Source organism: Triticum aestivum, chromosome 2A (genome assembly GCF_018294505.1).
Source record: "Triticum aestivum cultivar Chinese Spring chromosome 2A, IWGSC CS RefSeq v2.1, whole genome shotgun sequence".
NCBI lineage: Eukaryota > Viridiplantae > Streptophyta > Magnoliopsida > Poales > Poaceae > Triticum > Triticum aestivum.
This window is the reverse complement of record NC_057797.1, coordinates 110,195,532-110,221,404: the sequence shown is the minus strand read 5'-3', so window position 1 is coordinate 110,221,404 and position 25,873 is coordinate 110,195,532. Positions and strand designations below refer to the sequence as shown.

The window sequence follows — 25,873 nt, the reverse complement described above, 5'->3', positions numbered from 1 at the left end:
CCTAATTCCACCGCCGCAACTTTCTGTATCCACGAGATCCCATCTTGGGGCCTGTTCTGGAGCTCCGCCAGAGAGGGCCGTCATCATGGAGGGCTTCTACATCATCATAGCCTCTCTGATGAAGTGTGAGTAGTTTACCTCAGACCTTCGGGTCCATAGTTAGTAGCTAGATGGCTTATTCTCTCTTTTTGGATCTCAATACAAAGTTCTCCCCCTCTCTTGTGGAGATCTATTCGATGTAATCTTCTTTTTGCGGTGTGTTTGTTGAGATCGATGAATTGTGGGTTTATGATCAAGTCTATCTATGAATAGTATTTGAATCTTCTCTGAATTCTTTTATGTATGATTGGTTATCTTTGCAAGTCTCTTCGAATTATCCGTTTGGTTTGGCCAACTAGATTGGTAGTTCTTGCCATGGGAGAAGTGCTTAGCTTTAGGTTCGATCTTGTGGTGTCCTTTCCCAGTGACAGAAGGGGCAGCAAGGCACGTATTGCATCGTTGCCATTGAGGATAACAAGATGGGGTTTATTTCATATTGCATGAATTTATCTCTCTACATCATGTCATCTTGCTTAAAGCGTTACTCTATTTTTAACTTAATACTCTAGATGCATGCTGGATAGCGGTCGATGAGTGGAGTAATAGTAGTAGATGCAGAATCGTTTCGGTCTACTTGTCACGGACGTGATGCCTATATACATGATCATGCCTAGATATTCTCATAACTATGCTCAATTGTGTCAATTGCTCAACAATAATTTGTCCACCCACCGTGGAATACTTATGCTCTTGAGAGAAGCCACTAGTGAAACCTATGGCCCCGGGTCTATTCTCATCATATTAATCTCCATCACTTTAATCTTGCTTTGCTTTTTTACTTTGCCTTTTACTTTTTACTTTGCATCTCTATACCAAAAATACCAAAAATATTATATCTATCAGATCTCACTCTCGTAAGTGACCGTGAAGGGATTGACAACCCCTAATCGCGTTGGTTGCGAGTAGCTATCATTTTGTGCAGGTACGAGGGACTTGAGCGTGGCCTCCTACTGGATTGATACCTTGATTCTCAAAAACTGAGGGAAATACTTACGCTACTCTGCTGCATCATCCCTTCCTCTTCGGGGAAATCCAACGCAAGCTCAAGAGGTAGCAAGAAGAATTCCTCGCACCGTTGCCGGGGAGTCTACGCAAAAGTGAAGATACCAAGTACCCATCACAATCCCTATCTCTCGCATTACATTATTTGCCATTTGCCTCTCGTTTTCCTCTCCCCCACTTCACCCTTGCCGTTTTATTCGCCCTCTCTTTCCCAATCTCCTTCTCCTTCTCCTCCCTCTCTTTTCCGCTTGCCTTTTTGTTTGCTTGTGTGTTGGATTGCTTGTTTGTCGTGATGGCTCAAGATACTACCAAATTGTGTGACTTCACCAATACCAATAATAATGATTTCCTTAGCACTCCGATTGCTTCTCTTGCCAATACCGAATCTTGTGAAATCAATACTGCTTTCTTGAATCTTGTTATGAAAGATCAATTCGCCGGCCTTCCTAGTGAAGATGCCGCTACTCATCTGAATAGCTTCATTGATTTATGTGATATGCAAAAGAAAAAAGATGTCGATAATGATGTCGATAATGATGTCGTTAAATTGAAGCTATTTCCTTTTTCGCTTAGATATCGTGCTAAAGCTTGGTTTTCATCTTTGCCTAAAAATAGTATTGATTCTTGGAACAAGTGCAAAGATGCTTTTATCTCTAAGTATTTCCCTCCCGCTAAGATCATCTCTCTTAGAAACGATATTATGAACTTTAAGAAACTTGGTCATGAACATGTTGCACAAGCTTGGGAGAGAATGAAATTAATGATACGTAATTGCCCTACTCATGGTTTGAATTTGTGGATGATTATACAAAATTTTTATGCCGGATTGAATTTTGCTTCTAGAAATCTTTTAGATTCGGCCGTGGGAGGCACTTTTATGGAAATCAATTTAGGAGATGCTACTAAACTCCTAGATAATATTATGGTTAATTATTCTCAATGGCATACTGAAAGATCTTCTAATAAAAAAGTGCATGCGATATAAGAAATCAATGTTTTGAGTGGAAAGATGGATGAACTTATGAAATTATTTGCTACTAAGAGTGTTTCTTATGATACTAATGATATGCCTTTGTCTACTTTGATCGAGAATGACAATGAATCTATGGATGTGAATTTTGTTGGTAGGAATAATTTTGGTAACAATGCTTATAGATGGAATTTTAATCCTAGGCCATATCCTAGTAATCCTTCTAATAATTATGGGAATTCCTACAACAACTCTTATGGAAATTATAATAAGATGCCCTCTAAATTTGAGAATAGTGTTAAAGAGTTTATGAATTCACAAAAGAATTTTAATGCTTTGCTTGAAGAGAAATTGCTTAAAGTTGATGATTTGACTAGGAACATTGATAGAATTTCTCTTGAGGTTGATTCTTTAAAGCTTAGATCTATTCCTCCTAAGCATGATATCAATGAGTCTCTCAAAGCCATGAGAATTTCCATTGATGAGTGCAAGGAAAGAACCGCTAGGATGCGTGCTTCCAAAGATGCCTTTATTAAAGCGTGTACTTCCTATGAAAATCAAGATGAAGATCTAAAAGTTATTGATGTGTCTCCTATTAAATCTTTGTTTTGCAATATGAATCTTGATGAAACTGAATATGATCTTCCTTTACCTAGAAGGCGTTCTAAAAATTCGGAGTATTTAGATCTTTATGATGAAATTGATGAAAGTGGGATTGAAAGAAATAAAAATCTAGATGTTGCTAAACCCACTATATTGGATTTCAAGGAATTTAATTATGAAATTTGCGCTTTAATTGATTGTATTTCCTTGTTGCAATCCGTGCTAAATTCTCCACATGCTTATTGTCAAAAGAAAGCCTTCATCGAACATATTGTTGATGCCTTGATGCAATCTTATGAAGAAAAACTTGAGTTGAAAGTTTCTATCCCTAGAAAACTCTATGATGAGTGGGAACCAACTATTAAAATTAAAATTAAAGATCATGAGTTTTATGCTTTGTGTGATTTGGGTGCTAGTGTTTCCACTATCCCGAAAACTTTGTGTGATTTGCTAGATTTCCGCGATTTTGATGATTGCTCTCTAAACTTGCATCTTGCGGATTCTACTATTAAGAAACCTATGGGAAGGATTAATGATGTTCTTATTGTTGCAAATAGAAATTATGTGCCCGTAGATTTCATTGTTCTTGATATAGATTGCAATCCTTCTTGCCCTATTATTCTTGGTAGACCTTTCCTTAAAACGGTTGGTGTGATTATTGATATGAAGGAAGGGAATATTAGATTTCAATTTCCATTAAAAAAGGGCATGGAACACTTTCCAAGAAATAAAATAAAATTGCCATATGAAACTATCATGAGAGCCACTTATGGATTTCCTACCAAAGATGGCAATACGTTGATCTATCCTCGCTTTTATGCCTAGCTAGGGGCGTTAAATGATAGCGCTTGTTGGGAGGCAACCCAATTTTATTTTTATTCCTTGCTTTTTGCTCCTGTTTAGTAATGAATAAATTATTTAGCCTCTGTTAAGGTTGTGTTTTTTGTGTTTAATTAGTGTTTGTGCCAAATAGAACCGTTGGGAAGACTTGGGGAAAGCCTTGTTGAACTTGCTGTAAAAAAACAGAAACTTTAGCACTCACGAGAACTGCTGTCATTTTTATTTGGAGAATTCTATTTAGTTAATTCTTTTTGCAGATGATTAATAGATAAATTCCTCACGTCCAGCAATTTATTTTAGAATTTTTGGGGTTCCAGATCTTGCGCTAGCTACAGATTACTACAGACTGTTCTGTTTTTGACAGATTCTGTTTTTCGTGTGTTGAATAAATAATGAGTTCATTACAGTACCTTGAAGTGGTCTTTTGTTTTCTTTCGCTAACGGAGCTCACGAGTTTTCTACTTTAAGTTTTGTGTTGTGAAGTTTTCAAGTTTTGGGTGAATTCTTTTAATGGATTATGGAACAAGGAGTGGCAAGAGCCTAAGCTTGGGGATGCCCATGGGACCCACAAGATAATCTAAGGACACCAAAAAGTCAAAGCTTGGGGATGCCCCGGAAGGCATCCCCTCTTTCGTCCACTTCCATCGGTAATTTACTTGGAGCTATATTTTTATTCACCAACATGATATGTGTTTTGCTTGGAGCGTCTTGTATTATTTGTGTCTTTGTGTTTTAGTGTGCCACAATCATCCTTGCTGTACAAACCTTTTGGGAGAGCCATACATGAATTAGAATTTGATAGAATACTCTATGTGCTTCACTTATATCTTTTGAGCTATGTAGTTTTGCTCTATGTGCTTCACTTATATCTTTTGAGCATTATAATTTTGCTCTATGTGCTTCACTTATATCTTTTGAGCTATGTAGTTTTGCTCTATGTGTTTCACTTATATCTTTTGAGCTATATAGTTTTGCTCTATGTGCTTCACTTATATCTTTTAGCGTTATAATTTTGCTCTATATGCTTCACTTAGATCTTTTAGAGCACGGTGGTGGATTTGTTTTAAAGAAACTATTGATCTCTCATGCGTCACTTAAATTATTTTGAGATTCTCTTAATACCATGGTAATTTGCTTAATAATAATATGCTTGGTATTCAAGATTTGTGAAACTTTCTTTTGAGAGTGTTGAATACTAAGAAAAGATTGAAGCATGATAATTGTTTTGAGATATGGAGGTGATAATATTAAAGTCATGCTAGTTGAGTAGTTGTGAATTTAAAGAATACTTGTGTTAAAATTTGTGATTCCCGTAGCATGCATGTATGGTGAACCGTTATGTGATGAAGTCGGAGCATGATTTATTTATTGATTGTCTTCCTTATGAGTGGCGGTCGGGGACGAGCGATGGTCTTTTCCTACCAATCTATCCCCCTAGGAGCATGCGCGTAATACTTTGCTTTGATAACTTCTAGATTTTTGCAATAAGTATATGAGTTCTTTATGACTAATGTTGAGTCCATGGATTATATGCACTTTTTCCCATCCTTCCGCCTTTGCTAGCCTCTCTAATACCGCGCACCCTTCGCCGGTATCATACACCTACCATATACCTTCCTCAAAACAGCCACCATACCTACCTATCATGGCATTTCCATAGCCATTCCGAGATATATTGCCATGAAACTTTCCACCATTCCGTTTATTATGACACACTCCATCATTGTCATATTGCATATCCCGGTACACCGCCGGAGGCATTCATATAGAGTCATATTTTGTTCTAAGTATCGAGTTGTAATTGTTGAGTTGTAAGAAAAATAAAAGTGTGATGATCATCATTTTTAGAGCATTGTCCCAAGTGAGGAAAGAATGATGGAGACTATGATTCCCCCACAAGTCGGGATGAGACTCCGGACGAAAAATAAATAGAAGAGGCCAAAGAAGCCCAAATAAAAAAAAGAGGCCATAAAAAAGTGAGAAAAGGCCCAAATAAAAAAAATGAGAGAAAAAGAGAGAAGGGACAATGTTACTATCCTTTTACCACACTTGTGCTTCAAAGTAGCACCATGATCTTCATAGTAGTGAGTCTCTCATGTTATCACTTTCATATACTAGTAGGAATTTTACATTATAGAACTTGGCTTGTATATTCCAATGATGGGCTTCCTCAAATTGCCCTAGGTCTTCATGAGCAAGCAAGTTGGATGCACACCCACTTAGTTTCTTTTTGAGCTTTCATATACTTATAGCTCTAGTGCATCCGTTGCATGGCAATCCCTACTCACTCACATTGATATCTATTGATGGGCATCTCCATAGACCGTTGATACGCCTAGTTGATGTGAGACTATCTTCTCCTTTTTGTCTTCTCCACAACCACCATTCTATTCCACCTATAGTGCTATATCCATGGCTCACGCTCATGTATTGCGTGAAGATTGAAAAAGTTTTGAAAAAGTTAGAGTATGAAACAATTGCTTGGCTTGTCATCGGGGTTGTGCATGATTTAAATACTTTGTGTGGTGAAGATAGAGCATAGCCAGACTATATGATTTTGTAGGGATAACTTTCTTTGGCCATGTTATTTTGAGAAGACATAATTGCTTTGTTAGTATGCTTGAAGTATTATTATTTTTATGTCAATATAAACTTTTGTCTTGAATCTTTCGAATCTGAATATTCATATCACAATTAAGAAGATTTGCATTGAAATTATGCCAAGTAGCACTCCGCATCAAAAATTCTCTTTTTATCATTTACCTACTCGAGGACGAGCAGGAATTAAGCTTGGGGATGCCTGATACGTCTCCAACGTATCTATAATTTTTGATTGCTCCATGCTATATTATCTACTGTTTTGGACTATATTGGGCTTTATTTTCCACTTTTATATTATTTTTGGGACTAACTTATTAACCGGAGGCCCAACCCAGAATTGCTGTTTTTTTGCCTATTTCAGTATTTCGGAGAAACAGAATATCAAACGGAGTCTAAACGGAATAAAACCTTCGGGAACGTGATTTTCTCACCGAGCGTGATCCAGGAGACTTGGACCCTACTCCAAGGAGTCAAAGAGGCGGTCACGAGGGTGGGGGGCGCGCCCACCCCCCTAGGGCGCCCCCTGCCTCGTGGGCCCCTCGGTGCTCCACCGACGTACTCCTTCCTCCTATATATACCTACGTACCCCCAAACGATCAGAACAGGAGCCAAAAACCTAATTCCACCGCCGCAACTTTCTGTATCCATGAGATCCCATCTTGGGGCCTGTTCCGGAGCTCCGCCGGAGAGGGCCGTCATCACGGAGGGCTTCTACATCATCATAGCCTCTCCGATGAAGTGTGAGTAGTTTACCTCAGACCTTCGGGTCCATAGTTAGTAGCTAGATGGCTTCTTCTCTCTTTTTGGATCTCAATACAAAGTTCTCCCCCTCTCTTGTGGAGATCTATTCGATGTAATCTTCTTTTTGCCGTGTGTTTGTTGAGACCGATGAATTGTGGGTTTATGATCAAGTCTATCTATGAATAATACTTGAATCTTCTCTGAATTCTTTTATGTATGATTGGTTATCTTTGCAAGTCTCTTCGAATTATCCATTTGGTTTGGCCAACTAGATTGGTAGTTCTTGCCATGGGAGAAGTGCTTAGCTTTGGGTTCGATCTTGCGGTGTCCTTTCCGAGTGACAGAAGGGGCAGCAAGGCACGTATTGCATCGTTGCCATCGAGGATAACAAGATGGGGTTTATTTCATATTGCATGAATTTATCTCTCTACATCATGTCATCTTGCTTAAAGCGTTACTCTGTTTTTAACTTAATACTCTAGATGCATGCTGGATAGCGGTCGATGAGTGGAGTAATAGTAGTAGATGCATAATCGTTTCGGTCTACTTGTCACAGACTGATTCCTATATACATGATCATGCCTAGATATTCTCATAACTATGCTCAATTCTGTCAATTGCTCAAGAGTAATTTGTTCACCCACCGTAGAATACTTATGCTCTTGAGAGAAGCCACTAGTGAAACGTATGGCCCCCGGGTCTATTCTCATCATATTAATCTCCATCACTTTAATCTTGCTTTGCTTTTTTACTTTGCCTTTTACTTTTTAGTTTGCATCTCTATACCAAAAATACCAAAAATATTATATCTATCAGATCTCACTCTCGTAAGTGACCGTGAAGGGATTGACAACCCCTAATCGTGTTGGTTGCGAGTAGCTATCGTTTTGTGCAGGTACGAGGGACTTGAGCGTGGCCTCCTACTGGATTGATATCTTGGTTCTCAAAAACTGAGGGAAATACTTACGCTACTCTGCTGCATCATCCCTTCCTCTTCGGGGAAATCTAACGCAAGCTCAAGAGGTAGCAGTATGTACTCATTGAAAAACTTATCAAGCGTCTTGATCTATCTCTATAAATCTTGATGCTCAATATGTAAGCAGCTTCACCGAGGTGTTTTTTTGAAAAACTCCTTTCAAACATTCCTTTATGCTTTGTAGAATAATTCTACATTATCTCCGATCAACAATATGTCATTCACATATACTTATCAGAAATGCTGTAGTGCTCCCACTCACTTTCTTGTAAATACAGGTTTCACCGCAAGTCTGTATAAAACTATATGCTTTGATCAACTTATCAAGCGTATATTCCAACTCCAAGATGCTTGCACCAGTCCATAGATGGATCGCTGAAACTTGCATATTTTGTTAGTACCTTTAGGATAGACAAAACCTTCTGGTTGCATCATATACAACTCTTCTTTAATAAATCCATTAAGGAATGCAGTTTTGTTTATCCATTTGCCAGATTTCATAAAATGCGGCAATTGCTAACATGATTCGGACAGACTTAAGCATAGATACGAGTGAGAAACTCTCATCGTAGTCAACACCTTGAACTTGTCGAAACCCTTTTTACGACAATTTTAGCTTTGTAGATAGTAACACTACTATCAGCGTCCGTCTTCCTCTTGAAGATCCATTTAATCTCAATGGCTCGCCGATCATTGGGCAAGTCAATCAAAGTCCATACTTTGTTCTCATACATGGATCTCATCTCAGATTTCATGGCCTCAAGCCATTTCGTGGAATCTGGGCTCATCATCGCTTCCTCATAGTTCGTAGGCTCGTCATGGTCAAGTAACATGACCTCCAGAACATGATTACCGTACCACTTTGGTGCGGATCTCACTCTGGTTTACCTACAAGGTTCGGTAGTAACTTGATCTGAAGTTACATGATCATCATCACTAGCTTCCTCACTAATTGGTGTAGTAGTCACAAGAACAGATTTCTGTGATGAACTACTTTCCAATAAGGGAGTAGGTACAGTTACCTCATCAAGTTCTACTTTCCTCCCACTCACTTCTTTCGAGAGAAACTCCTTCTCTAGAAAGGATCCATTCTCAGCAATGAATATCTTGCCTTCGGATCTGTGATAGAAGGTGTACCCAACATTTTCTTTTGGGTATCCTATGAAGACACACTTCTCCGATTTGGGTTTGAGCTTATCAGGTTGAAACTTTTTCACATAAGCATTGCAACCTCAAACTTTAAGAAACGTCAGCTTAGGTTTCTTGCCAAACCATAGTTCATACGGTGTCGTCTCAATGGAATTAGATGGTGCCCTATTTAACGTGAATGTAGCTGTCTCTAATGCATAACCCCAAAATGATAGTGGTAAATCGGTAAGAGACATCATAGATCACACCATATCTAATAAAGTACGGTTACGACGTTCAGACACACCATTACGCTGTGATGTTCCAGGTGGCATGAGTTTTGTGAAACTATTCCACATTGTTTTAATTGAAGGCCAAACTCGTAACTCAAATATTCGCCTCTGCGATCAGATCGTAGAAACTTTATTTTCTTGTTACGATGATTTTCCACTTCACTCTGAAATCCTTTGAACTTTTCAAATGTTTCAGACTTGTGTTTCATCAAGTAGATATACCCATATCTGCTCAAATCATCTGTGAATGTCAGAAAATAACGATACTTGTCGTGAGCCTTAACACTCATCGGACCGCATACATCAGTATGTATTATTTCCAATAAGTCAGTTGCTCGCTCCATTGTTCCAGAGAACGGAGTCTTAGTCATCTTGCCCATGAGGCATGGTTCGCAAGCATCAAGTGATTCATAATCAAGTGATTCCAAAAGTCCATCAGTATGGAGTTCCTTCATGCGCTTTACACCAATATGACCTAAATGACAGTGCCACAAATAAGTTGCACTATCATTATTAACTTTGCATCTTTTGGCTTCAATATTATGAAAATGTGTATCACCACGATCGAGATCCAACAAACCATTTTCATTGGGTGTATAACCATAGAAGGTTTTATTCATGTAAACAGAACAACAATTATTCTCTAACTTACATGAATAACCATATTGCAATAAACATGATCCAATCATATTCATGCTCAACGCAAACACTAAATAACATTTATTTTAGGTTCAACACTAATCCCGAAAGTATAGGGAGTGTGCGATGATGATCATATCAATCTTGGAACCACTTCCAATACACATCATCACTTCACCCTTAACTAGTCTCTGTTCATTCTGCAACTCCCGTTTCGAGTTACTACTCTTAGCAACTGAACCAGTATCAAATACCGAGGGGTTGCTATAAACACTAGTAAAGTACACATCAATACCATGTATATCAAATATAGCTTTGTTCACTTTGCCATCCTTCTTATCCACCAAATACTTGGGGCATCTCCGCTTCTAGTGTCCAGTCTGCTTGCAGTATAAGCACTCAGTTTCAGGCTTAGGTCCAAATTTGGGTTTCTTCTCTTGAGCAGCAACTCGCTTGCCGTTCTACTTGAAATTCCCCTTCTTCCCTTTGCCCTTTACTTGAAACTAATGGTCTTGTCAACCATCAACACTTGATTTTTTTCTTGATTTCTACCTTCGTCGATTTCAGCATCACGAAGAGCATGGGAATCGTTTCCGTTGTCCCTTGCATATTATAGTTCATCACAAAGTTCTAGTAACTTGGTGATAGTGACTAGAGAACTCTGCCAATCACTGTCTTATCTGGAAGATTAACTCCCACTTGATTCAAGTGATTGTAGTACCCAGATAATCTGAGCACATGCTCACTGCTTGAGCTATTCTCCTCCATCTTTTAGCTATAGAACTTGTTGGAGACTTCATATCTCTCAACTCGGGTATTTGCTTGAAATATTAACTTCAACTCTTGGAACATCTCATATGGTCCATGACGTTCAAAACGTCTTTGAAGTCCCGATTCTAAGCCATTTAAGTATGGTGCACTAAACTATCAAGTAGTCATCATATTGAGCTAGCCAAATGTTCATAACATTTGCATCTGCTCCTGCAATAGGTTTGTCACCTAGCGGTGCATCAAGGACATAATTCTTCTGTGCAGCAATGAGGATAAACCTCAGATCACGGATCCAATCCGCATCATTTCTACTAACATCTTTCAACTTAGTTTTCTCTAGGAACATATCAAAAATAAAACAGGGGAGCTAAACAGGAGCTATTGATCTACAACATAGATATGCTAATACTACCAGGACTAAGTTCATGATAAATTTAAGTTCAAGTAATCATATTACTTAAGAACTCCCACTTAGAAAGACATCTCTCTAATCTTCTAAGTGATCACGTGATCCAAATCAACTAAACCATAAACGATCATCACGTGAAATGGAGTAGTTTTCAATGGTGAACATCAATATATTGATCATATCTACTATATGATTCACGCTTGACCTTTCGGTCTCAGTGTTCCGAGGCCATATCTGCATATGCTAGGCTCGTCAAGTTTAACCTGAGTATTCTGCGTGTGCAAAACTGGCTTGCACCCATTGTAGATGCACGTAGAGCTTATCACACCCGATCATCACGTGGTGTCTGGGCACGACGAACTTTGGCAATGGTGCATACTCAGGGAGAACACTTTTTATCTTGAAATTTAGTGAGAGATCATCTTATAATGCTACCGTCAATCAAAGCAAGATAAGATGCATAAAAGATAAACATCACATGCAATCAATATAAGTGATATGATATAGCCATCATCATCTTGTACTTGTGATCTCTATCTCCGAAGTACCGTCATGATCACCATCGTCACCGGCGCGACACCTTGATCTCCATCGTAGCATCATTGTCGTCTCGCCAATCTTATGCTTCAATGACTATCGCTACCGCTTAGTGATAAAGTAAAGCATTACAGGGCGATTGCATTGCATACAATAAAGCGACAACCATATGGCTCCTGCCAGTTGCCGATAACTCGGTTACAAAACATGATCATCTCATACAATAAAATATAGCATCATGTCTTGACCATATCACATCACAACATGCCCTGTAGAAACAAGTTAGACGTCCACTGCTTTGTTGTTGCAAGTTTTACGTGGCTGCTACGGGCTTAGGAAGAACCGTTCTTACCTACGCATCAAAACCACAACGATAGTTTGTCAAGTTGGTGTTGTTTTAACCTTCGCAAGGACCGGGCGTAGCCACACTCAATTCAACTAAAGTTGGAGAAACTGACACCCGCCAGCCACCTGTGTGCAAAGCACGGCGGTGAAACCGGTCTCGCGTAAGCGTACGCGTAATGTCGGTCCGGGCCGCTTCATCCAACAATACCGCCAAACCAAAGTATGACATGCTGGTAAGCAGTATGACTTATATCGCCCACAACTCACTTGTGTTCTACTCGTGCTTATTACATCAACGCATAAAACCAGGCTAAACCAGGCTCAGATGCCACTGTTGGGGAACGTAGTAATTTCAAAAAAAATCCTACGCACACGCAAGATCATGGTGATGCATAGCAACGAGAGGGGAGAGTGTTGTCTACGTACCCTCGTAGACCGGCAACGGAAGCGTTGACACAACGTAGAGGAAGTGGTCGTACGTCTTCCCGATCCGACCGATCCAAGTACCGAACGTACGGCACCTCCGAGTTCTGCACACGTTCAACTCGGTGACGTCCCTCGAGCTCCGATCCAGCCGAGTGTTGAGGGAGTGTTTCGTCAGCACGACGGCGTGATAACAGTGATGATGTTCTACTGACGCAGGGCTTCGCCTAAGCACCGCTACGATATGACCGAGGTGGAATATGGTGGAAGGGGGCACCGCACACGCCTAAGGAACGATCACAAAGATCAACTTGTGTGTCATGGCGTGCCCCCTACCCCCGTATATAAAGGAGGGAGGGGGGAGGTCCGGCCGGCCCCTAGGGGTGCGCCTGGAGGAGTCCTACTCCCACCGGGAGTAGGACTCCCCCCTCTTGCCTTGTTGGAGAAGGAAAGGGGAAGGGGGAAAGAGGAAAGGGGGGCGCCCCCCCTTCCTTGTCCTATTCGGACTAGGGGGGAGGGGGCACGCGTCCTTCCCTGGCCAGCCCTCCTCTTATCCCTTAGGGCCCATGTAGGCCCATTAACCCCGGGGGGGGGGGGGGTCCGGTAACCCCCCGGTACTCCGGTAAAATCCCGATTTCACCTGGAACGATTCCGATATCCAAATATAGGCTTCCAATATATCAATCTTTATGTCTCGACCATTTCGAGACTCCCCGTCATGTCCGTGATCACATTCGGGACTTCGAACAACCTTCGGTACATCAAAACACAAAAACCCTAATTACGATCGTCACCGAACTTTAAGCGTGCGGACCCTACGGGTTCGAGAACTATGTAGACATGACCGAGAAACGTCTCCGGTCAATAACCAATAGCGGAACCTGGATGCTCATATTGGTTCCTACATATTCTACGAAGATCTTTATTGGTCAAATCGCATAACAACATACGTTGTTCACTTTGTCATCGGTACGTTACTTGCCCAAGATTCGATCGTCGGTATTCCAATACCTAGTTCAATCTCGTTACCGGCAAGTCTCTTTACTCGTTCTGTAATACATCATTCCGCAATTAACTCATTAGTTGCAATGCTTGCAAGGCTTAAATGATGTGCATTACCGAGTGGGCCTAGAGATACCTCTCCGACAATCGGAGTGACAAATCCTAATCTCGAAATACGCCAACCCAACAAGTACCTTTGGAGACACCTGTAGAGCACCTTTATAATCACCCAGTTATGTTGTGACGTTTGGTAGCACACAAAGTGTTCGTCCGATAAACGGGAGTTGCATAATCTCATAGTCATAGTAACATGTTTAAGTTATGAAGAAAGCAATAGCAACAAACTAAACGATCAAGTGCTAAGCTAACGGAATGAGTCAAGTCAATCATATCATTCTCCTAATGATGTGATCCCGTTAATCAAATGACAACTCATGTCCATGGTTAGGAAACATAACCATCTTTGATCAACGAGCTAGTCAAGTAGAGGCATACTAATGACAACCTGTTTGCCTATGTATTCACACGTGTATTATGTTTTCGATTAATACAATTATAGCATGAATAATAAACATTTATCATGATATAAGGAAATAAATAATAATTTTATTATTGCCTCTAGGGCATATTTCCTTCACCACGTGCATCTCCATGTCCTTGCAGCTATTACACTTGTCCCACCCCATTCCGTACCTAAAGCTGATCACCTTGTCTCGGGAGAAGCGGCGGCGGAATCATGGCGATGAAGCTTGACGCGCCCTTCTGTAAGTGCTGCTGGTGGTGAAAGTGTTTTGTTGTCCATTTTCCTACTGTGCTATTAAAATCAGTGTGGATGCTAGCTATGTTGCGGATATTTAGCTCTGGAAGTGTTAGGATTGTAGCTTGGGGCTCTTTGGGTGTGGTCCTTCTTCCTTCTTCCAGTCTGGAACTAACTCACTGGAATAAGTAAAGAGGTAAAAGCACCCAAATACCCTAACTTGCATAATATGTGACATTTTAGTCTCAAGTTTGCAAAACTCAACCCCATCATACCCCAACTTGCACTGCATGTGACGTTTTAATCCCAGACCAATGACAGCTCGACAAGTGGCAGCCAGGTGGCTGGCCCGGTCGTCGCACGCACTTTTGCAAAAAAAACCCTGCCATTTGCTCTAATTAACCCGCAGTACAACACAACACCTGAATTAATTCTGTCTGGATCTTCAGTTAACTACAAATTCTAACCACTAAATCAAGCTCACGTAAGCGACCAGCTAGCCCCACGCCACGCTATCTTCTCCATCGTTGTGTTCAGTTTGTGCCTGCGTTTTAGCTGATGGATCTTTCGCGTTTCGGTGTGCGCCGTCGCTTGCAGCCGCGCCTCGGTGATGAAGCTGCTGGACGACCACTGCGCCCGCGTGAACAGGCGGCGCGGCCCCGGCGCCGTGACCGCCGCGTATGATTTCCTCTACCTGCCCATGGATTTCAGGTGATTCATCTCATGCTCGCTCTTCTCTCACGGTTTGACAGGGTGATTTCTTGCCTGCATTTTTTCTTGTGCCGTAGCGGAACAGACTAGTCGCACTGTCATTAAATGGACGAAAGCCATCGTTAATCCTCTTCTTTTTCTCTTCTGCACATCGTCCTTCGTGTGGTGTAATAACAGAGGCAAATGAAAGTCAGAAAAATAAGTACCGTAGTTTCACAAAGTACTTCTTCTTTTGGCGAGACACAGTTTGGCAGAGTATGTACCTACTTGTTTGCCGTGTTTTGGTGATAGTAATAGACAAAATGGTAAATATGCTTTGAATCTAAACTTTATTTTTGGAAAAAATCATATATTGGAATTTAAAGCGACAAGACCTTTGAAACAAGACCGATCTTGGATATATTTTGAACAATTTGAATTTTATAGCTTTCATATTTCAGTTCTAGTTGTATTTCACAAACATCAGTTTCGCACATTGAATAAACAACTTGACAAACACATTGAAATATGTTTCATGTATTTCACAAATACCAATTTAGTATATTTTAAATAATCATTTGAATGTATTTGAAATAACCCATTTAGCATATTTCCCCACACAAAAGAACAATTTCAGGAAAATGATTTCACTCATTAAAAAAATATCAGTTAAGAAAACAAATTTCACTCGTTCCGAAAATAGATTTCACAATTTCAAAAAACACATTACACTCATTTTCAAAAGATATATTTCACTCATTTCAGAAAACACATTACACTCACTCAATTGAAATACTATACTATATTTCACTTTTAAAAAAAAATTGATTTCACTCATTAAACAAGATAGATCTCAAAACTAATTTCACTCATTTTAGAAAACACATTACGCTCACTGAATTGTAATATTATGTTTCACTCGTTTAAAAAAATTGATTTCACATATTCCAAAAGATAGATTTCACCCATTCCACTAGTTTCAGAAAACAAATTACACTAATATACAAAAGATAGATTCACTCATTTCGAAGAATATAATTCCACGCATTCCAAAATCAATATTTCACTAGTTTGAAAAAACACCTTTCACTGATTTGGAAAATTGATTCACTCTTTACAAAAAAATCTCTAATACTGTATTTATGAAATATCTTGAAACGTATTTCAGTCATCACAAAAAATAAGTTTCAAACATTGAAATAGATAGTTTCACTGAATAATGGATATATTTCATTTTTTTTCAAGTATCTTATTTCTCACATCTCACTCATTTCAGAAAACGCATTACACTCACTCAATTAAAATACTATATTCCACTTGTTTCAAAAATCTGATTACACTAATTACAAAAGATAGATTTCACTCATTTCACTAGATTCAGAAAAACATATTATAGTCACTAAATTGAAATAACAATTTCACTTGTTTCAAAGATAGATTTCACTTATTTTTAAAACTGACTGGAAATAATCAGCTTCACATTTCTTAAATAACTAGTTTCACATTTTTTAAATGACAAGTTTCACATATTTTGCACCGAAATATGTTTCATATACATGAAAAACAAAAAATTCCCATTTCAAAAAATTGGTTTCACTCAATTCAAAGAACTTATTTCACTTATTTCAGAAATCTGACTTCACTCATTTGAAACATTGAAATTTAATCACGTTTAAATGCATTCAAGATTGATCTTGTTCTAAAGGTCTTGGCGCCAGGAATTGAAATATATAAAATGTTTCTAAAATGGGATTATAGTTTTAAAGATATGAATGAATAAAATTGCTAAAGAGAAAATAAAGAGCAGGATTTAATCTCGCATGCGGATACATCTTTACGTGAACCAGAAGAGAGAATGGATCAGACATGCATCAAGTACTACTTTTCACTGACCTGGACCTGCCATTTGATGTGATATAATATTGAATACGCCATGCTCTTTGAGAATACATTAATATACATGAGATGCGGGCCAGCAAAGTGCACGAATCACAAAGTGGATGAACGGCGGATGCTTAGCCGGTACCTCCCGCCACCGGTAAAAGAGACTTTGCGCAACGGCAAGATCATCAACATCGGCGCAGCCTACATGCAGGTAATTAACGAACGTGCACGCAGGAGACTCCTCCGTGCCGTCGATGCATGCATGTATGGATGCGATTTGTTCTTCAAGAGCATCTCCAGCCGCGCCCTCAAGAAGGCCCTCAAGACGATTTTTCGGTCGCCGGCGTCAAAAAATCGGCCCAGTCACGTCCCTAAAGGCCCAGTTTTTGCCGGCTCGGGTCGAAATTGGCGTCGGCGGACCCAACCCGAACCCGGCGCGCTGGGGTCGCTCGGGGGCGTCGGGCAAATCGTTTTTGGCGCGAAGAGCTGCGAGCCAGCCGTGTCAGCGACTCGACTCTCTTCTCGCCGCTTCGTCGTCCTCATCGTCTCGTTTTCTGTGGCGAATCAATGCCAAAGCTACGTGCGCTGCCGCGCCGGTCAGCCTCCATTAATGCCTCACGGGCGACGCAGTGAAGGCCCGGTGACGCGCGTCCCCTCGCCCACCACACCACCACGCCACGCGTAACGCGCCGGCCAAGCCTACCACCCGACGCCTCCGCCTATATAAGCCGTCCACCAGCGCGCCGGAGACACACACAGATACTCCACCGCCGACGTGCCCATTTCTCCCCCCTTCCTCCTCTCGCCGTCTCCAGTTCAGAAGAATGGTCGAGCGCTTCCCAGGCGACGGCGCGGCGGCGAATGGCTTCGGGCGCCGCCATCTTCACGAGGACGAGGCTCGCCTCCTTTTCGAGGCCGAGTACCCGGTCCCGCCGGACATGCGGGTGCCCGGGGCTTCGAGGATCAGCGCCGACGGCGTGCCGGTGCCACCACCACCCACCGGGGCGGCGCGGCGTGCGGAGATCGCACGTATCCGCGCGTCCCTGCCGCGGGCGGCGAGGGAGGGGCCACACTACGTCCCCGACAGCCCGCTCTGGGAGCCCTACTTCCGCCGCCGTCACGCCGAGCAACTCGAGGCCACCAACGGCGTCGTGCCCTCCGGCAGGCTCAACTCCGAGGGCCGGCGCCAGTGGTGGGGCGTGCCCGGCCGCACGTTGGAGGCCGTCCTCGAGTACATCGAGGGCGGCAACACGCCGCGCCTCGAGTACCCCGCTCCCCCGTCCTTCTCACACCGCCGTGGGAGCTCCTGGACGCCGAGGCGCATGGAGCGGCCCGGGGCGTCCTCCTCCTCGTCCGGCCGCTCGTCGGGCTCTCCCTGCCTCCGCCCCGTCAAGCCGGAGCCCCAGGACACGCCTGTCAGCGCGCGCACCCGCAGCTCCAGCGGCCGCATCGGCGATTCCACCCCCCTCCAGCCGCTTCGTCCTCGTCGAGCCCAAGCCGGAGCCCGGCCTCCCCGCGGAGTACGAGGAGATAGTCCGACGCGGCTTCTCCGACGAGGACGCCCTGCAGTGGGCGCGGGACGACTACCTCCGCGACGAGATGGTCCGGTAGCGCCGGGCCCTGGAGAAGATCGCCGCCCGCAAGCGTGGGCGCGAGGACGAGCACGACATCGTGATCCTCGACAACGACGACGACAAGGACGCCCCCGGACCGTCCAACCCGCCGCGCCAACCGGGGGAGGGATGCAGCAGGGACGGCGGCAACGACTACACGCGGTTCTACCGCTTCCTCGGCATGTAGAACTGCAAAGGCGGGCGGCGGGGAGCGGCGAGGTAGACGGCGAGGAGCGGCGATGGAGACGGCGGGGGCAGCCCGTAGTAGATTTTTCTTTTTTTGTAAAATATGTTTAAATTTGAACGAACTCTCCGATGTTTGCGTTAAATTTAAGCTGTGTTTGCGCCGTATTTAATTTTTTCAAAAAAACATGGACACCGCGACTGGGGGCATCACGCCCCCAGTGCGCAGTTTAGCGCCGGGCGCACGCGACGGCGCCGCCGACCCGCCCTCGGCCGAGCCCAGGCACCTCGGCCGACGTGTCCCTCCACGCGCCACCCCCGCTGTCCAGCCGACGGCGCCGGCGCAGCAGCTGGTGTGGGTGCGCCGAGGCGAGGCTAGCTAGCCACTCCAAACATGGTCGCGTGATCTCAGACGATGCAAGTTGCTGCTACGCGTGTGGGCTCCTGCGCTTTGTTGGTTTGCTCGTTCCCGGCTCTTACACGTGAGCTTGATTTAGTGGCTAGAATTTGTAGTTAACTGAAAATTCAGACAGAATTAATTCAGGTGTTGTGTTGTACTGCGGGCTGATTAGAGAAAATGCCAGGGTTTTTATTGTAAAAATGCGTGCGATGACCGGGCCAACCACCTGGCTGCCACTTGTGGAGCTGTCATTGGCCTGGGACTAAAACGTCATATGCAGTGCAAGTTGGAGTATCGTGGGGTTGAGTTTTTCAATTTTAAGACTAAAATATCACATATTGTGCAAGTTAGGGTATTTGGGATTCTTTTACCTCATAAGTAAATCTAAGGGAACTGTTATGCACTGGTGGAGAGTCCATGGTCTGTTTTCATCAAGATTGGTGCGTCATCGGCGGGTATATACACGGTAATCCTTTCTCGCAGCTATATCTAGAAATATGATCTGACACAAGTCAGACGATGTCAGCCTTTTACAGAAGAGGGAGGGAGAGTTTTTTTTTTTGAGCAGGAGAGAGGGAGAGTTAGAGTGGAGTGAAAGACCTGTGCATGCATGCATTCTTTCCCCCACAAACGAACATGCATTTAATTTCATCCTCATATTTTAAATAATTGATATCTTTTGAACCAAATGCCCGTTTTTGAAACTTTTTTATATATTTGAATCCGCGGTCACAAGACCTTAAGAACATGATCAATGTTGGAAAAATTTGAACTACTATTTATTTTAAAGTGAATCCAATTGTTTCCCTATTTTATAAAAAGTGATTCGTACTACACTGTTTCAAAAGACATTATATTTTCAAAAGACCCATTTCAATTATATCGAAATACCCATTTCAATTATTTGAAAATGCCAATCTCGTAATTTATTTCTAAAAGACCAATTCCCATTATTTTGAACTATCGATTTCAGTGATTTCAAAAAAATCATTTCAATAATTTTGAAAGACCCACTTCGGTTATTTCAAAGGGCCATTTCAATTATATCGAAAAAATCACTCACTTAGAAACATATTTCTAAAACCTGGTTTCATTCATCTCGGAAAGTGATTTCAAATGTTTCATATCACAAACTTCACTCATTTTAGGAAACAGATTTTGCGCATGTTTGAAAACTGATTTGACTCATCTATTTCATTTCAAAAAACTGAGTTCACTCATCTCCAAAAACTTGTTTTGCTTCATAGAAAAAAATACTCACTGTTTTAAAATCCACTCCTTTTAAAAAATATTTTTAGTTTTTTAAAATGGATTTCCTCAATTAAAAAAATATTTCACTCACTTTGAAAAACAGATCACAAATTCAGTCGGTTCGAAGAACTGGCTTCACTCATTTCATAAAACTGATTTCATTCAATAAAAAAATCATTTCACCTTCTTAAAAAAACAATTTCACTCATTTCAAAATACTGATGTTACTCATTTCAGAAAAATAATTTCATTTAGTTGTGAAAACATATTTCACTAATTTCATATACAATTTCACTCAACAACAGAAAATCATTTCACTCGTTTAGGGAAACGATTTACTCATTTCAAAGCACATATTTCAGTCATTTCAAGAACTGGTTCACTCATTTAAAAAAAATCGATTTCACCCATTTTGAATTAACAAGACATGTTTGAATTCTTTGAGATAATTGAAATATATGAAATGATGGAAAGTAGTGTTTTGAACTAAGTGAAATCGGTGAAATGAGTAATTTTTTGAAATATGTGAAACATGTTATTTTTAAAGCTAGTTTAAATATATGAAAAATTCAATAACAGAATTTTAGTGTGAAAGGCAGTGACCATCTAAAATTATAAGCTAAAATAAAATCTATGGATTGGTCGGGAGGAAGAGAGAGGAGACATGTTGCATGCCTGCGTACACTCCACTGACAGAAGTAGTACTTTTTGTTGACATGGCCCCATTCAAAGCACATTTGTTTGACTATAATGGAGATACAAAAATACGGGCTGCCACAATACATGGTTATACACTTATACATATGGATGAGCCCCGTTACATATGGATTTCAAAGCACCGATAGGTATCTCATCTGTTAGAAACACCTTTGCGTATCTCACAATCTCTCCAAGTGTAAAGTGTTGGAATTTTACTCCCATAAGGTCAAAATCGACCAGGATCATGCCAATTTCAGTGGTTAAAACGTTAAGATGTGACTCTGCCAAAGGTATGAAACGGATTTCACTCCGCTAAAGTAGATTATATTTATTAGACAATATAAACAGGGCCAGATAATATTAACGATGCTTATTACAACTTACAACAAAATAACATACATAACAGATCCACACATGATACATTTCCGCAAAACACCAACAATACTTATTTTTCTTCACAACATACCCATGCTTATTTGTTCGGCAAATTAACTGGACGATGTTGAGACTTGCATGGGCTTTTATTCCAGTTGGCTAATTACAAGCTAGCTTAGCCAATCTTGGGAACCTCCGCCACTGTGTCGACCCAGACGCGGACGCGGTTCAGATCGACCTCCTGTGTCACAACACTTCCTACCGGGACAATGACAACTTTGAGGTCCGGTCGGTCCGCCTTGATCTTCTCCTCCGCCTCCTTGATCGTGCGCCCGACCAGCTCAGGCCACTCCGTCTTGGGATTGGCACCGTCGCATGGCTTGCTCATGGTGGGAATGAAATTGGGCAAACGCCTGCAAGGAATATAGTGCTTCGTGGTCAACATCAGGCAAATGAATTATCTGTTCCCAGTCACTCAACTTTTAGCCTTGGTCACAACTTTTAGCCTCTTTTTTGTACTCTTTTTCTATCTAAATTTGTACAGTATTAGCAGTCTCATAGTAGTAGAAAAGGAGAAGATAACGAATAATATGGAAATAAAGGAAATGGCTAATATGAATTTCTGATCATTTTGCTAGAGATGCCCATGAGTACGGGCGACAAATTTCATAGACAATGATACATGACAAATGATATGGTAAACCGGAGGAATAGATAGAACACGGATCTTCTCGAAAAAGAGGGAGGAATGACATGGTACTTACCACGACCTCTATGCACTTCTATGTGATTTGATCGTTCCTAGCACCGGCTTGCTTTCCAGATGTAGATGTCTTGATGAAGCGGCCATGTATTTATAGGCAACGCTAAGTAAATAAAAGAGAGAGTTTCAAAGCCGTGTCTACGCAAGCTTCTCACCGCAACCACACATTCACGTGCATGTTCGAGATATTGCTATTGTCAACTTTTCAGGCCCCGCAATCCCGCGCACGTGGATACGTGTAGATATGAAGGTTTGACCAAAACCTTATCATCTTGTAGTAGTCTATGAATAAAAATATAACCAACTTGCAAAGATATTTCAGAGGATGCAACGATCAAGTGATGGGTATGAGGAGAAAAAGAGAACATGTGTGCGCTCGGCTCGTTGTGGCGTATGACATGTTCGTGAATAATCCGTCAAAATCCGAAATCTGGTCGAGGAGTGCAGCTTTGGTTTGCCATTTTATTTTTTGGTTTCTTTGCCGTTAAGTTTAGGAATTGAAAAACTAGTTGATTTAGATCGTGATGGCGACATGAGACCGTCCTCCATCCAAGTGATGCGGCGCCACGCACTCTACTCCATAGTTGTCTACTTCGACCAATCTTCGCCAACGACATCTCAACAACATCACTTATGCAACAGCCACGACGTCTTCTTGATCAGTATGGGCGACGAGATCTGATCCACTCTTTAATTATGGTTGAATGCCTGCTATTTTAATTTTTTTCCCGTTTATTACTTATTTCTTGACTACCACCAGGTAACCACCACTTTTCTTTTACTTATCTGAACCTATTACCTATATCAATACTCAGTCATAATCCCTACTAACAAATTATATCAGGGTAAAATATTTTTGCTGGAGATTGCCTCCACCCCTCTACACATGTGGGTATCAGAGTGACATGCTATGATTTTGTAGGACCGTGTGCTATGGACAAGAGGTGAAGGGATGAATACTCACATAAAATATTATATCCTCAAATTTTAGTTGGCAAGTAATAAGATTTTGGACTTGGTTTCTTAGGAGAACCTACTCAAACATGTCTACAACAAAGTATGAATTTGGAAGGTAAACTTGCAAGAAATGTAGGACTAAGGGAAAAGAGATAGCAAATACTGTTGACACGACGATGTTTTTCCAAGATTCCTATCCTACTCCTCATTGGTGGAGGTTCGGACACAAAGTCCTAAGACCACAAAGGTGTTGACAGTGTCTCCAACTAAAATCCCACAAGGACCATGATACCACTAAGGTCAAAGTCCCACTTAGAATTAATCTTGCATGAAGAATGTGACCATCGAGCCTTGTACAAACTCTTGATTTCATCACAACCTTGAAGGCTCTCAAGTGACTCCTAATCACCTAGCGGGTGCACATCCTCGAAGACTAAAAGGCAAAGCAAAGTCAATTGCATGAGGTCCTGAAAAGATCTTCAATCAACTCTCTCAAGAACCCATATGATTTCTCTCTCTCTCCCTCTCTCTCTCACACACACACACACACACAGATGCTTGAAGCAAAAAGAGAGGGCGTATGAAAGATGGATTCAAGAAAGGGAGGAGCTTGGCTATCAAACTCTCAATTTTCCGCCATGAAAACATTCTCAAATTGGCCCACCCACTCAAGAGTTTGGGGGGGGGGGGGGGGGGGGTTCTATTTCCAGAGAAAGTGGAAAACTTATTGTTACACTTAAAAATTTAACTAGTCGAAGTGCTCATGGTACTACTAGACGTTTTCAAAGTGTTGTAAATCAGAGAAATATTCAACAAATCTGGATTAGAAGATGGTAGAAGGAAGAACTAGAATGGGGAAAAATCTGGAGCGCCTTATCCAGCCTCCTCTTTCTCTGTATTCTATATAGATATGCGCTTTTACATCTTAGCCCCCCAACTGTTACATATTCACACATTTACACAACTCAACACTCCCCCTCAAGATGGGGTAAATGCATCATATAACCCCATCTTTCTACAAAGGATAGAAAACATTCTATCTGGTAAGCCCTTAGTCAAGATGTCTGCAAGTTGGTTTGAGGAGCTCGCATATGTCATACAAATAATTCCTTGATCCAACTTCTCTTTAATAAAATGTCGATCAATTTCAACATGCTTTGTTCGATCATGTTGCACAGGATTTTGTGCAATACTAAGGGCTGCCTTATTACCACAATATAGCATCAATGGTTTAGTCTGAAATAAACCCAGCTCCATCAAAAGGATTCGCACCCATAACACTTCACACACTCCATGTGCCATGGATCTAAATTCTGCTTTAGCCGTGGACCGCGCTACAACACTTTGCTTTTTGCTGCGCCATGTGACAAGATTACCTCCAACAAATGTACAGTAGCCTGATGTTGACCTTCTATCATCCAAAGAGCCTGCCCAATCTGCATCTGTATAACATTCCACCTGTAGATTGCCATGTGATGTATATAGTAGACCTCGACCAGGACATCCCTTAAGATAGCGAATAATTCGGATCACAGCATCCATGTGGCGAGTCCGTGGATCATGCATAAATTGGCTAACAACACTTACAGCAAAAGCAATATCAGGACGAGTGTGTGAGATATAAATCAGTCGTCCAACAAGCCTTTGATAGCGCTCTCGATCCACAGGAGATCCTGCTTCACTAACTAGGCGATGATTTTGCTCAATGGGAGTGGGAGCTGGACGACATTTGGATAGCCCAGTTTCTAGTAATAAATCTAAAACATACTTTCTCTGATAGAGATAAATACCTTTTTTGCTCCGAGAGACCTCAATTCCAAGGAAATATCGTAATTGTCCAAGATCTTTAACCTCAAACTCCTTCGCTAGCCGCATCTTCAAGTATTCTATTTCCTTAGTATCATCTCCTGTAATGATGATATCATCAACATATACTATCAGTATTGCTAACTTGCTCATATTACGCTTATAGAACAAGGTGTGATCAGCATTATTCTGATGATAGCCCATTTTAAGTAAAGATCTCCTAAAACGATCAAACCAAGCACGAGGCGATTGCTTTAATCCATATAAGGATCGATGCAGCCACAAAACTTTATCCTTAGTCTGAGCAGTGTCAAAGCCCGGTGGTATATGCATATAAATTTCTTCTTGAAGGTCCCCATGGAGAAAGGCATTTTTCACATCTAGTTGATGAAGATCCCAACTAAGATTAGATGCACATGAGATTAAAGTTCGTACCGAACTCATCTTAGCAACATGTGCAAAGGTTTCTTCGTAATCAATCCCATATGTTTGTGTGTATCCCTTTGCCACTAGACGTGCCTTATATCGCTCCACCTTGCCATCAGGATTCTGCTTGATCGTATACACCCACTTGCAACCCACTGGCTCCTTGCCATGTGGTAGTTTTACGAGTTCCCATGTGTTATTTTTCTCCAAAGCCTTCATTTCCTCCAGCATTGCTTCCTTCCACTTAGGATGTTTAATAGCATCTCTCCAATCTGTGGGTATAGAGGTAGAGTCCAAAGAAGCAATGAAAGTCTTAAATGAGGGGCTGCGATTTTCATAAGAGATAAATTTAGCAATATCATGTTTATAACCCACACAATCCTTAAGACGTGCTGGTACGTCTCGATGTCTCACAGGTTTTCGTAAGGCGATAGGGCAATCATCTGGTGGAGATTTAGGAGCTGCAATAGGAATTTCAGTACCTTCCTCAGTCGTGTCATCAATATAACCATCAACTAATGGAGAATCAGTAGGGTCCATAGCATGTACGCTACCTTCCTCTGTTTCTTCACGCGGCACTGAATCAAGAGGCAATGACCTGTAACTTGTAGACAGAGGGTTGTCATGTTGTATAACTTGTTGAGAAGTAGGAGTGTCACATACCTCATGAACAGTTGAGCTGCTCCTACC

The 25,873-nt window shown here is 41.5% G+C and overlaps 1 long non-coding RNA gene across 1 annotated transcript; it reads right to left on the bottom strand.

The window, feature by feature from the left end:
- Window positions 1-21,149: 21,149 nt before the first annotated feature.
- Window positions 21,150-22,126, bottom strand: LOC123187865 (uncharacterized). The gene is made up of 2 exons (XR_006494172.1): window positions 21,996-22,126; window positions 21,150-21,644 (listed from the first exon to the last, which is right to left on the bottom strand). It is a non-coding gene; the product is annotated as an uncharacterized lncRNA (long non-coding RNA).
- Window positions 22,127-25,873: the final 3,747 nt, after the last annotated feature.